At 42.1% G+C, this 12,640-nt stretch overlaps 1 protein-coding gene across 1 annotated transcript in view; it reads left to right on the top strand.

Moving 5' to 3' along the window:
• GFOD1 (Gfo/Idh/MocA-like oxidoreductase domain containing 1) overlaps positions 1-12,640 on the top strand; it is a 73,678-nt gene that overhangs the window by 24,649 nt on the left and 36,389 nt on the right. The gene's annotated exons all lie outside the window — the stretch shown is intronic.

Raw genomic sequence — 12,640 nt, 5'->3', positions numbered from 1 at the left:
AGGTGTTTAGTCGTGTCTACTTCGGTTACAGTGTAATTAAAATGTGCTGGGACCTGTGTAGGCAAGGGTAATGGAGAGGGTGTTACTGTGCTAATTAGCATATTATTGTAAAATAAGGGATACTGCTGGATTTGCTGTGTGCACTGGATTGAATTACAAGCTGAAGGTAGTAGTGGTGGGATAGCAGAATTATTTTACTTCCAAATCCTCTGATAGTCCTTCCATCCTCTGTGCCTCTGGAGCTTGGAAGATGTGTTACCTACAGCATGGGCTGAAACAGTGACTATTGCTCTGTTGTAAGCGATTTTGGCATTTATATGGATTTATTTCTCAGGGTATGTAGTCTGAGATTTACTCCTGACTTGCAGACTGGGAGTAAGCGCCGCTGCAAATTCAGCTGAAAAAGTGTTTGGCCTTTCAGAAGGGGTCCTGACAGGGTGCTTGTCAGAGGTACAGATGTGCATGGCAGAAACTTTGGATGACAGGATCCTGCTGCTGTTCATGATGATTGCTGTGAAATAATCACAATTAGTTGTATGTAAACCTAAGGAAGAAATACTAATAACAAACTGTGCAATGGCAAGCAGAGAAATAACCCAGCAAGACCAAAACTGTGAGAAAAAGGCAAGAGTTTTGAACCTGTGTTTGATGGTTCTTTGTAGGCAAGTGACTTGTCAAAAAACTTCTGTGAAAATGCTACAAAAGTGGAGATAATCACAGTAATCCAGGTTTTATATGCATTTGATAAAATGGTATGGCTGTACCTTTGGCTTTGGCAATTTAGGTTTGCAATTTTAAGCCCTTTGCATTTTATGAAACCCTAGGCTACCTTTTGATGCCCATGGATGCTTTCTTCTTGTGGAGAACTCCAGATGTTTTTCTTGTCAGAGGCAGACAGACATGTTATCATTGCCTTTTGTTGGTCCTCTCCTGGGGTACACAAACCCTATCAAATGATATAAATTGAAATTTGTGATCACTGTTTGAAGCTGAAGTCTCCACCAGTACCAGTATTGAGGGCGAATGTTTTGTTCTCAGACTTCTTATTAGCTGTTTTTGCATAAAATGCCCAATGATTTCACTGTTAGAATATGAGGGTATGAATCTCATTTATGCTACTGCAGTTCCTCCTATTGTAAAGTTACTTTAAAATGCTCCTGTAGTAGGTATATAAATATTTTAAAGCTGTTTAAGACTTCGGGGACTGTAGTGAATTGACCTCTGGGTTTTTAAGAATCAGGCTCATAATATCTCTGAAGGGGATTGTTCTACTGGCATCTGATCATATGTTCCAATTTATAGGGAATCTGTTGTTGTTTTTTTTTTTTTTTTTGGTGAGCACTGCAAGCTTAACTCTGTCAACTGGCTGAACTTTTAGTATAGGGACAAGGTTATCATTTGGTGCTTGTTGAATAGTGAAGCCTTCCCACTTCTGCTGCTGTCTTTGCCTTCCAGGAGACACATGAAAGACTCTGGCAGAGCCCAATTTTTTTTTAGTTCAATTTTAGATCATTTCAGCATTTATTGTCCTTCCTGCTATTGCTTAGTTCAAGTGGCATTATGCAATCCAGCTTGTCTCCATACAGTGGATAGGCTTCTGTCACACTCCTGGTGTTCCCTAAGTTCTAATGAACTTCAGCAAATAAATGCTTATTCTTTCCTGAATGCAAGGAATTAGATGCTTAATAATATGTATATTGGCAGTTTCATTTCAGATATAGGTTCCTTAAGGGCTTTATGCTGAATCTAAACTACAATATGGCTAATTTGTCTAAGAAAAAACCATTTTTATAATAAAGTAGTAACTTTGTGATCTTTCTTTAGAAAAAACAAATAAGCGTGTGTATGTGTATACAAAAAGGAAGACCACTGCCCTTTTAAGAATTGCATGCACCTTTTGAGTAAATTTAAACTGCTTTACTGCAAATGCTTTGTTTTATTGGCAGTGTGCAGTCATGGTGCTTAAAGGTGATCTAAGGTGTATAGAAAAGCACAATATCTAATATCTGATGAAGCTGGGGAAAAAGCCCAAGCTTTCAAGCCCACAAACCTTTGTGTTGTGGGTTGGGTTTTTTGCTGTTGTTGGTTTTGTGTTTTGAGGGTTTTTTGAGTGTTTTGAGCCTTAATGAGTGAGACAGACATTCTAAACTTCATCAGACTTTCTGTTCTTTAGTTTAATTTTGCATCCTGGGCAGTGAACCATGCTAAAGCTCTTTCCACTTCACTGGTGCATGCCGGAAAAGTGTAACTGAGAGCTGATGTAGTTCAAGCAGACACTGCAACAAAACTCCCTTCTGACACTTTTTGCCATTCAGGCTTTTGCCAATGCTGCCAATTCACCTAAAAGGCTGGATTAAAAATATCTTGCACAGTCAGACAGAGCTGGTTAATCTGTGCTTGGTTTATATGTCTGAACAAGCAAAAAGTTCTCATTGATGACTGGATATGCTTTTGACTCTTGCCATTGACTTGTTTTAGGACCTTCTTGTACTGTAGATTTGACCACATTTGAATGTGTTCCATCCTTTCAACACACACAGAAGACAAAGACTTTCTTCAGGCAGGAGAAATGGCTCTCGCATCTCAAGCATTCTGGACCATAGCAGCAGAAGGCCCAGGCTCTCAAGTCAAGAAGGTGGGAGCTCAAGAACAAAACCAGGGTGAGCGTCACATTTTTTCTGCCCTGGCACTCAAAACTGGCCCCAAATACAAACATGTTTAGTTGGTGCCCTGCATGGCCTAACCTAGCCAGGCTGACAGTCAGCAACAGTGAAGCTGCAGTACAGACATCAGCACACCCTGTGCAAAGTCACCAGGTATCCTTTAGTCTGTGAGAGTCCATGCTGCTGTGATTTCATTGCTATTGCTGCTAGAGTAAAACTCACTCAAGCACGTCAGCATGTGTGGCTGTCATATTGTGGCTTGCAGTGTAGACATAACCTTGGAGAGCACTGGTAAAATGCTGTCTCCATTGACTCCCATGGTTTGGAGGGGGACTTTTGACAAGTGATAGGATGGGGGGAATGGCTTTAAACTGAAAGAGGGTGGGTTTAGGTTAGATATTGGGAAGAAATTCTTTACTGTGAGGGTGGTGAGGCACTGTAACAGGTTGCTCAGAGAAGTGATGGATATCCCATCCCTGGGAGTGTTCAAGGCCAGGTTGGATGGGGCTTTGAGCAACCTGGTCTAGTGAGAGGTGCCCCTGCTAATGGCAGGGGGGTTGAACTAGATGGTCTTTAAGGTCCCTTCCAACTCAAACCATTCTGTGACTCCAGAATGTGTCATAAATGCTCACCTTTAAAATGGGGACAAAACGTAAGGTAGAATACAGGTGGGAATCCCCATGTAGACTTTTTCTTGATTATTCACATGCAGAGTGGTGATTTCATATGGTAGTATTGTATGTGACATTGACTCAATAGGCTAAACTCAGGCTTGGCTTCTACTTGTTGAGTGGTTATAAAACCTGAAATAATTATACTATCAGAAGCACTGCTGCTGCAGCTGTATAGTTATAAAGGTGGTTTACACCAGTGTAGTTTCTTGCTTTAAGACGAGTGGAATAAGCTGTGCTAAAATAAAGCATGATACAGATAAAACTCTTTCCACAACAGAGGAATCTGTGAATACTTGGGAAATGTTTTAAGAATTATTTAAGAGTTTAGACTAATTGTTTCCTGATTCTGTGGGTGGCTACTAAACTAGATTAGAATACTTCTACTCTGAAATATTTATCTTACTTTAAAATTTCAGATTTACATTCAAATAGCAGAAGTAGTGGTATATTTTGCTTGCTCGCTTATACCTGTTGGCTGTTTTGGTACACAGGTGTCATGGTTTGAAAATTGCCCCCCCCCTAGGAGCCGGGGGGCCTAGAAGTGATTGGGTGCCAGAGCAGTCTCCCCTGGAGGGCCACTCACTGCTCGTTTTGTTCGCTCCTGTGAATAATCATATATACACAACTGGTGGAAGTTGTTGGCAATCGGTCTGTCTGGCTGCTGCTGTATCTGCTGCTGTGTGAGTGCGTGGGTGTGAGAAGGCCCAGGGGTGGCAGGGCCCCCTTTTTTTCCCCTCCGGGGGGAAGGGGGGTCCTGCGGCCCACAGCCCTGGCTAAGCCAGGGTTGGAGGCAGCACTGGAGTGAGTGTGTGTTGTGAGGGAAGGGACTCACAGCATCTGAAGGTAAGAGGGAGAGAGGAGCCAAGCCCTTTCTCCCCCCACCCTTTGCAGCTAGATTGCAGAGGGAACTGCTTCTTTTCCCTCTCACTGTAAAGTGGAGGCTCGGCTCGGCATTGGAGCCAAAGTGGACAGGCTAAATGCAGCCCGGTGCCAGGGAGATAACCCCAGGTGAAATTGGAGATGGACCAGAGAAAGGCCTGGAGGATGTCCTTGCCGTGATTTAAACGGAGGACAGCTGAAAACTCGGAGGAGGCATGAAGATTCCAAGATGCGTATGTGTGAGAAGCTGAACAGCACGGAACTGAGGTATGAGAGAATCACACAGCAGAGACTGACATGGAACCAAGGAGGACGGACTCAGAGCTATCTTCTTGGACTTCGTAAGGAAGAAAAGACTTCAGTAAACAGCTGGAGGTTGGTGGAGGAGTGAACCCTTTCCCCTGAACACTCTTACAAGAGAAAGACTGGTTACCTATCAACCTGAAGGGCTTTTCCTGGACTGAATTAAGGGGAAAGCTTAAAGGGACTGATAGAAGTGTATAATATTATATATATAGTTGCTTTTAGCTTGTACAGTATATTTATTTGTGTAAAATAAAATGTATATACTTCCCCTTTTCCCCTACAGAAGCCTCTTGCCTGAAAGTTTCTCTTCAGTGTTGAGATAAACGTTAGTTCTGCACTGTATTACCATTAATTAATGGAACATATATACAACACGTGTTGTTGTGTTATGTGTTATAATACCATAGACCATATCTGGCACACAAGCAGGACTGTACTGTGCTAGGCACTGTATCAGCACAGAGCAGAAAGCTGATTCTGTCTGATGAGCTTTCCATCTTAACAGAAATCAATATATAACAGATGGATATAGATGGCACATAGGGGAGCGCAGAGAAGACAAGGGCATAATGTTTTTCCCAAGCCAGATGTCAGTTCTGATGTAGGTGGCACTGAAAAGTTGACATGAATAAAAGGAGGAGACAAGCAGTAGCAGCAGAAAAGGCAGGATGAAGCATGGAAACACTTGTTGGAAAATATGATAGTTGGGTGATAGTGGAAGGCTTCGCAGGGTGATCAGAAGCAGGAATTGATGCCTCAGTAGTGAATGAGGAACAATAAGGATGAGAGTAAGAGATGGAAGGCTTGAAACCAAAGATAAGTTTGATGCAAGAATGTGTCTCAGAAAGAGCTGCTGATAGTGACAGGCTTGAACTGTGATCTTTGCCAAAGCCCTTTGGGTGGAAGAGAACAAGATTCTCTTTATCGGGACTGAAGGAAATAATGTTGGAGTCACCGAGATGTTTGGTACCGCACGCTTGAGAAAGGAAGAACTGTACAAACACCATGCAAAAAATATATTCAGAATGTGCTGTCCACCCCTCTGCGTTAACATAGGCTAAAATGAGATGAGGAATTTAAAGTGAGTTTTCTAACTACACTGCTTGCAGGTAGCTCTGCTTGGGAACAACCCATTTTTCTATTTTGCTTTAGCCTTTTCAAGTGAAACTGCAGAGGCATATTTCTGATCCAGAAGAAGAGTGTCCTCCTGTGGAGTTGAGGTAATCGGGAGATGTTATTAGGATAAGCTCTGTCTCAGCAAGACCTCCAGTCTACTCCGGATTTGTAGACCTAAATGGTCTTGGCATATCCAAGATGACAGCTAATGGTGCACTGATGAGCTGTGTTGTCCTCAAGATGAAAAGCAAGAGGAGGTGAAATTTGATTCAAAGTGAAACAATCCCCTACTATGTTCTACTTCAGCTTGAAGGCTAGATGTTGTGGATATGCTGTCCAAAAGACAGGCCAAACATTTACTTGAGGACTGAAAGTGAGAAGCCTGGAAATAGTTGTACATTTTTGAGCATCAACAGTTCAGATACAGTTGAAACATCAGATAAAATTAGCCAGACATAAAATGTAGAGGAGGCAAAAAAAGCTGATGAGAGTATTGTATGTAACAGGACCACAGAACGTGGGGAGGATGTTGAGAGCACAAGTAAAGCAGGAGAAATCAGATTTGGACAGAGTCATAAAATTATGGCTTTTATGTGTCCTGAGAGACAACCTGAGCAATTGTATTTTAGTACTGTTGTAGTATTATAAGGTCACATTAATGATGTTGAATGCTATATGATGAATACTTTATATTGTTTGTGTGATACAGAATATAAGCAATCAATGGTTATACTAGCACTCTAATGTTGGTACCAACAATTGAATTAACATTGTGGGTGAGTAACCAGACAAAACCTTATACTATGATTAATTGCTCAGTGCCAGCACTACCGCTCCATTAGGGAAGAGTGCAATTTTCTTTTTCTAATTCTGTGAAAGATTTCAACTGTATCAATGGGAATTTCTGCCCTTAAGAACCAAGCAATGTAGTGCAATGTAACTGTTTCATTACCCTGTGCTATCATTAATTATTAAACTTTCCAAGAAATGAATATCTGTTTAGTCAAACATAAACTATAACATGGCTTGAATTCACTATTCTGTTTGTCTGTATCATGCAAAGCAAGTGTAAAGCTACTGCCATTTTGATGTGATAACAGTTTGTGCTCTGCTTGTTTCCTGTTCTAGTACACAGAGTAATGCAATATATAGTACAGTCCAGCTGTTACGGGTATGGTTAAGTACCAGAAACAAGGCTGGGGCAGAAACAGAGGATCATGCACAAGGATATTCTGCACAAGGAGCCTCTCATCTTAGCTGATCCTGCAGTTTAGGCTGGATTTTGCCTTGTCTTTGCAAGCAGAGAAGTCAAGATCTGTTAGGTGCTACCAAATGAGGAAGGCTAATGCTTACTGCTGTTTCTAAAGGGCTTAGTGTCATTTCGGTGTGATCACCGGCACTTGTAGGTATGACATTTTGATTCTTATTTTCCTTCCTCCTTCTGATAACCTTTGCCCTGTTCTTCCTCAGCCTGCTACGTATCAGATAGATTGTAGTCACAGGGCTTCTGGCTATTTTCTCTTAGACTACAGAGAGTTGTGTTTTAGTTTGTTTTTTAAAGGTAAAAAGAAAGGGAAATGATTGAATGCCATACCCTTTACTGGAAACCTGTTCTTGTGTGAGCAAAAAGTTTCCCTTTTGGGAAACATTCAGGCTGAGTTCACAAGATTTGCTCCTGGGAGCTTGTTCAGCAGCTGGATCTCCTCTGCCTTTGTAAACCTTACAGAAAGTATTTCTAAACAACTGGTTATCACAGAAATTCCCAACCTGTCAAGAAGCAGTAGTAATTGGCTTTGGGAAAGCAGTTACTGATCCGTAAAAGCAGAATAATTACAACAAGCAGCAATTACTGAAATCAAATTTCACTCTACACTAACTGCCCTTGCATATTTATTATACTGCAGTTGGCTACTTCCCGTGTAATTCTATCACTGGGCTATCACTAATAGTGCAGTTTTAAATCCATTGGTAACAAACTGATCAAGTCATTAAATTTCATCATCTGCTTTACAGAGCCATAGTGACCTGCTGTTAGTCAAACTTCTGCAAAACTTTGGCAGCGACTCCCACAGACTATGGCGGTGGCACCATTTTACATCCTGAGATTCTCTGAGTCACGTTAAGATTCAGGAAACAACCATATAAATAGAGCTCTCCAAACAGTACCTTTACATCATCATCATGTGTTTCCAGTAGGGGGATAAATACTTCCTCATTCCAGTGGTGACATCACTTTTCCAGACCCTCTCTAAAACTAAATATAGTCATAGAAAGTGTCTCTGCACTTACAAACTGAAGTGGTTGAATCATTTAGGACCCTGGAGAATGAGAGAGGATATGCTGTGTTGTACATACAATTGCATTACACCTTGTAATACAGGGTGGCTTTGTTGTCATTAGTAAAAAAGGGAGGTGTGGTCCTGAGTTAAAGTGTAAGTTTGGAGGTCACTAACTTGTTATGTACAGACTGGCCTTGCACAGATGATTCTGTCTGTTTGTCTGTCTGTTTGATCCGTAGACTTAGAAAATGCTGCCCATCAATGGGACATCTGAGTACCTTTCACTTGGAGGAAGTTGCAGCCCCCAGGCAGCTTTGTGGCATTTCTGGTAATATCCACTTTTACATGCTAAGCTCCACTGGCAGAAGCATTCCCTTTGAAGGGAATGGTGAAGAGGAAAGGCATCCTTTGGGCCTGATTTTGATGATTGCTGAGCATGCACAGTCTTATCACTCAGAACTCCTGAAGCAACTTTGCTGCAGGCTTCTGTGGTCGACTCTTAGATTCAGAATATCAAAAATTGGTGGTCACTCCTGAAAGTGTTGAATTCTAACATTATAGTCTCCCTTTCACTTAAAAAAGACATTGGATAAATAGTATTACAGATAGAATAAAATAAGATGCAATCAAGTGTTTGGGCCCTGTACAAAAGTCAGTAGCATTCATTAGATCAAAAGAACTAATGAAGTGTCATGCCAATGAGCAAATCTCCTAACACCTAACCCTTCCAGGGTTATAACTGCTCATTCCCCTACCTTAATTCTTCTGATGTTACCAACCACGGTGGAGTCTCTGTATATTGACATCACGTCAAACTGAAGGGATAGTTCCATTCCAGTTTTTGGATGTAGAAATACAGAAAGAACATCACTGTTCAGGCCTGTAATTTGCCAGATGGCCAGGGGAGCTGATAATATGGAGAGATCAGAGCTCTGCAAGGCGCACAGCACTACTGCCCAAAGCCTGGGGAGGAATGCCTTGCTCCACACTGGACTTCTAATCAAGGAAGGTTGCAAGGACAGTTTTTCACTCGTAAAAGGAGAAGGTTAAAAAGGACTTCCCATTCTGGCACAAAATCATCAGGCTAAACTAATCAGCATGCTTGTTTGCCTGTTGATATCCGGAATGCTTTTCTACTCTGCTGCCTTTTCACAGAAATACTGGTGTTTGAGCCACTAGGGAAAAAAAAAAAGGATGCCAGGTGACCAGAGAGCATGTTTTCTTGTCATATGCTTTCTTAATAGGAATGCCAAGACCTCTCTTTATATCTGCCTTTCCACAGTTTTCTAAATAGCACTTAACTACAAGATTTTTGGCTGGTATTTTGAGAGAATTAAATCTTCCTCTAAAAAAAGCCCTAAAGAAGTCCAAAGAAGACTTTCAAGAAGAAAACTTGGTGGAAAAAATAGAGCTCTCAATCCACCTGGAAACTTCAAAGGGAGCACCTTTTCACTCCAGCATGCCTTGCAGTCCTCTCAGGCAGTGGATTCCAAATGAAGGCAGAGGGCTCCAAACAACTTGTGCCTGGGAGGAGGGGTGCTGTGAGTCTACCTGATGAGCTAAGTTTGGGATAGTGAACTGGGTAGAGTAAGATATACCATCAAATGCAAGTTTTCTAATCAGAAGAATTGGAGAAAACCACTGCCCAAAGGCTTTTCTCTATACCAGAGGGTTGTACTCTTCTAATTACATGTTCAGATAGTCTGTATATAGAGAAATGGAAGACTGCTTCTGAAGTTTTGCACCTTAGCTTGCAGATGTAAGGACAAATATTTGTAGGAAAGACGACTGGCAGGTGCTGCTCAAGTCTCCAGAATTATAGAATCATTTAGGTTGGAAAAGATGTTTAAGATCATTGAGTCTAACCATTATCTCAGCACTGCCAAGTCCACCACTAAACTGTGTCCCTAAGTGCCACATGTGCACACCTTTTAAATACCTGACAGGGTGGTGACTCAACCATTTCCCCGGGCCACCTGTACCAGTACTTCACCTATTGGTGATGAAATTTTATCCTAGCTTCCAGTCTAAACCTACCCTGGTGCAACTTGAGGCCATTTCCTCTTGTCCTTTCTAGCAAGGACCAAATGCATCCTGCAGATAAAATTCTGGTGAATTGCATTCAGTTTGAATCCCTCTCATAATTCATTTGGATCTGGCAAATACATATTTTGTAAAGCATATATTGTGATTTATGAGGGCATTTCTGGTCTATGATCATTTTTTTTTTCCCACAGACAGTGGGGGCTCAATCACCAATTTCTGAAATGCTGGCTTTTCAGTGCTGAAAGGTGCCTCTTGTCAAGCAGCACAAAGAAGTGCTGCCCAAGCAAAGGGAGGGAGTCGCGTGCTTGCTGTCATTATGGGGAAGTTTGTAGGTAAATGGTAATTTTCCAAACCAGAATTTGGCACAGTAAAACTAATATATTCTTCCCCTGAAACAAAAAGACTGTAGAATTGTTACTAGGCATAGTGATTTGATCTCTCTGAGATCCAGCAGGAAACAAATTGGGAAAAAGCAAACAGCAGTGTCTGCTTGCAGTTCCCACATCTCGCTTGCAGAAGCCTTACCACTATTTGTGTGTTTCTGGGTATTGCAGTGAGAATGTCATCCTTCTCAGCCTTCAGGTTACCCACTCTAGCAGTAAGCAGTCTTTGTGCTACCTGAAAAGGTCTGTGTGTGAGGCATCAGGTGCAGAGAGACTGGAAGAGATTCTTGTGAATTGCCAAGAAATATTCTGCTGTAGTAACTACACAAGAAAATCAAGGTTAGTGTAAATTCAGCATTGATGTGTTCAGCTCTGTCTCACAGGGAAGAAATTTTTATTGTTTCCGTGCCCGTGCCCTGCCCTCTGACCCAGGTAATGCTGTAACCAATGGCTGCTGTACGCTCCTATCTGATCTGTATTCAGAAGGGATTTGAGGAGGGAGAATGGTGTTAATTTCTTCTATCCTGTTAAGCTAAATTGGGCTGCGCTTACAGCTCTTGCATTTTAGCATGTGGCATTCCCCGGTACATCCCTTCTCTGTCTCCAGTAGATATCCCTTATAAAAGGAGACAGCATCTGGCGTAAGCTCAGGGAACTCGAGTATTTAGGACTCTCACAGTTAGCCCTGTGTCTCTTGGTGTTTGTTTGTTCTTAGGAAGCTTTTGTAGGATGCAGGGACTGGCAGGATGTGGAAGCATATGATGCGGTCAGCCCTGGATTACGGTTTATTTTGTAAAGCGTTTTAGCCTTGAGTGACATTAATTCTTTTGCCTCCCCTGGCTGTAAGGAGTAGGGAGATTTGCCACAGAGCAGGCCAGATTCAGGTCAGTGATCTAAACAAGTTTGTTATTTATTTTCCTGTAGCATCTGAGGCACCTTTCAAGACCAATACAAGGGTATTTGAAGGGTGTAAATATATATATCCCTTCCTCTGAGAGCTTATGACCTTATTGGGCGCAAAGACAGGCCAGGAGGAAATTTTAAGTTAAACAAAATTGCTTAAATTTTAGCACAGTAACATATATCCCGATGCTGGAAGAAAGAAATACCAGGAAACTTTCCAGCCATTGTTGGGGCATAGCTTTATCATTAGAGCATTTTTGGGGCAGCGCATTCAGCAGAGCAAAGCACTACTAAACTACTTATCACCTCACATCTATGCAGACAGTATGTGCTAAATCATCAGGAAATATCTTCTGCCTGTATTTCCAACTAGAGCAGCATCAGTGCGAGCCCTGCATGCTTCCAGCAAGAGACTGCTGTGAGCAAACCACAGAAGAAAACAGCTAAAGAGCCCCTTTCTCCTTGCAGCTTTTGGGGAAAATCTTTTGTTTAAACAAAGGGAACAGAGCCAGTAGTGCCTGGAAGGATGCAGGCTTCCTGCTGAGATGTAAATCACTTTTGATTCTGTCTGGAAGATGTATTCTGGGAACAGAAGTGAGTGACTGGAGGAGCTGTGAGGTGGGAAAAGTGGTTGGTAACAACCTTTACACGGTGGTGGCTTTGTATACACCCAAAAGGAATGGAGAAGTTTCTCATCTGGTTACCAAAGGGGCATGATCTCCATGCAATTGACTCAAGTTGGAAGAAACAAGTTATAAACCTTGCTCTTGGCTGGTGTTTTTGGGTTACCAAATATTATATGTGCACTGTGTGAGCACATGGGAGTCCAGTGTGAACTCAGTGCACCCTGTGAACGTGGAGCAAGAAAGTAGCCCCCTTGGCAGCTGGCTCACAGTTTTATTTGTCATATTTCTTTGTTGTTTTTAAAATGGTTTTCTTGCCAATGTTGCTGTGTGAAAACCCTGTTTAAACTTTTGGAAGACAGGCTGATAATACATGCAATGTGCTGAGATGCAGAAACAGCAAGTCGGAGGAATGAAGATGGGGGGAGGGAATTTTGTTTAGTCTTTCTTGTTTTCTTTTCCCCCCCCTCCCAAGCATAGCACAGAAGGTTTCAGCTATCAATGATGAAGACAGTAGTGAGTCACCACTTCTTCAGGCAGATGTGGAAACTTTCCATATGACAGAATTTCTAAAAGCAGGAGTCCTGCCAGGGGCCTGCTGGTGGAGGAAGCTGCCAGTTGGGGCAGGATTTTTTAGGCAAGCCATGGGCACATGCAATGCTGGTTCCCTGGACAGGATGGGCTGATGGCTGCGTGACTGGTGCGTGCATCTGTGCTAACCCTGATGTAGTCAGGGCAGGTAGTAACACCAATAAAGACATAGTAGAG

The sequence above is a fragment of the Pseudopipra pipra genome, chromosome 1 (assembly GCF_036250125.1).
Source record: "Pseudopipra pipra isolate bDixPip1 chromosome 1, bDixPip1.hap1, whole genome shotgun sequence".
NCBI classification, from domain to species: Eukaryota; Metazoa; Chordata; class Aves; order Passeriformes; family Pipridae; genus Pseudopipra; species Pseudopipra pipra.
Note: the sequence above shows the minus strand (reverse complement) of the source record. Positions and strands in the feature narration are given on the sequence as shown.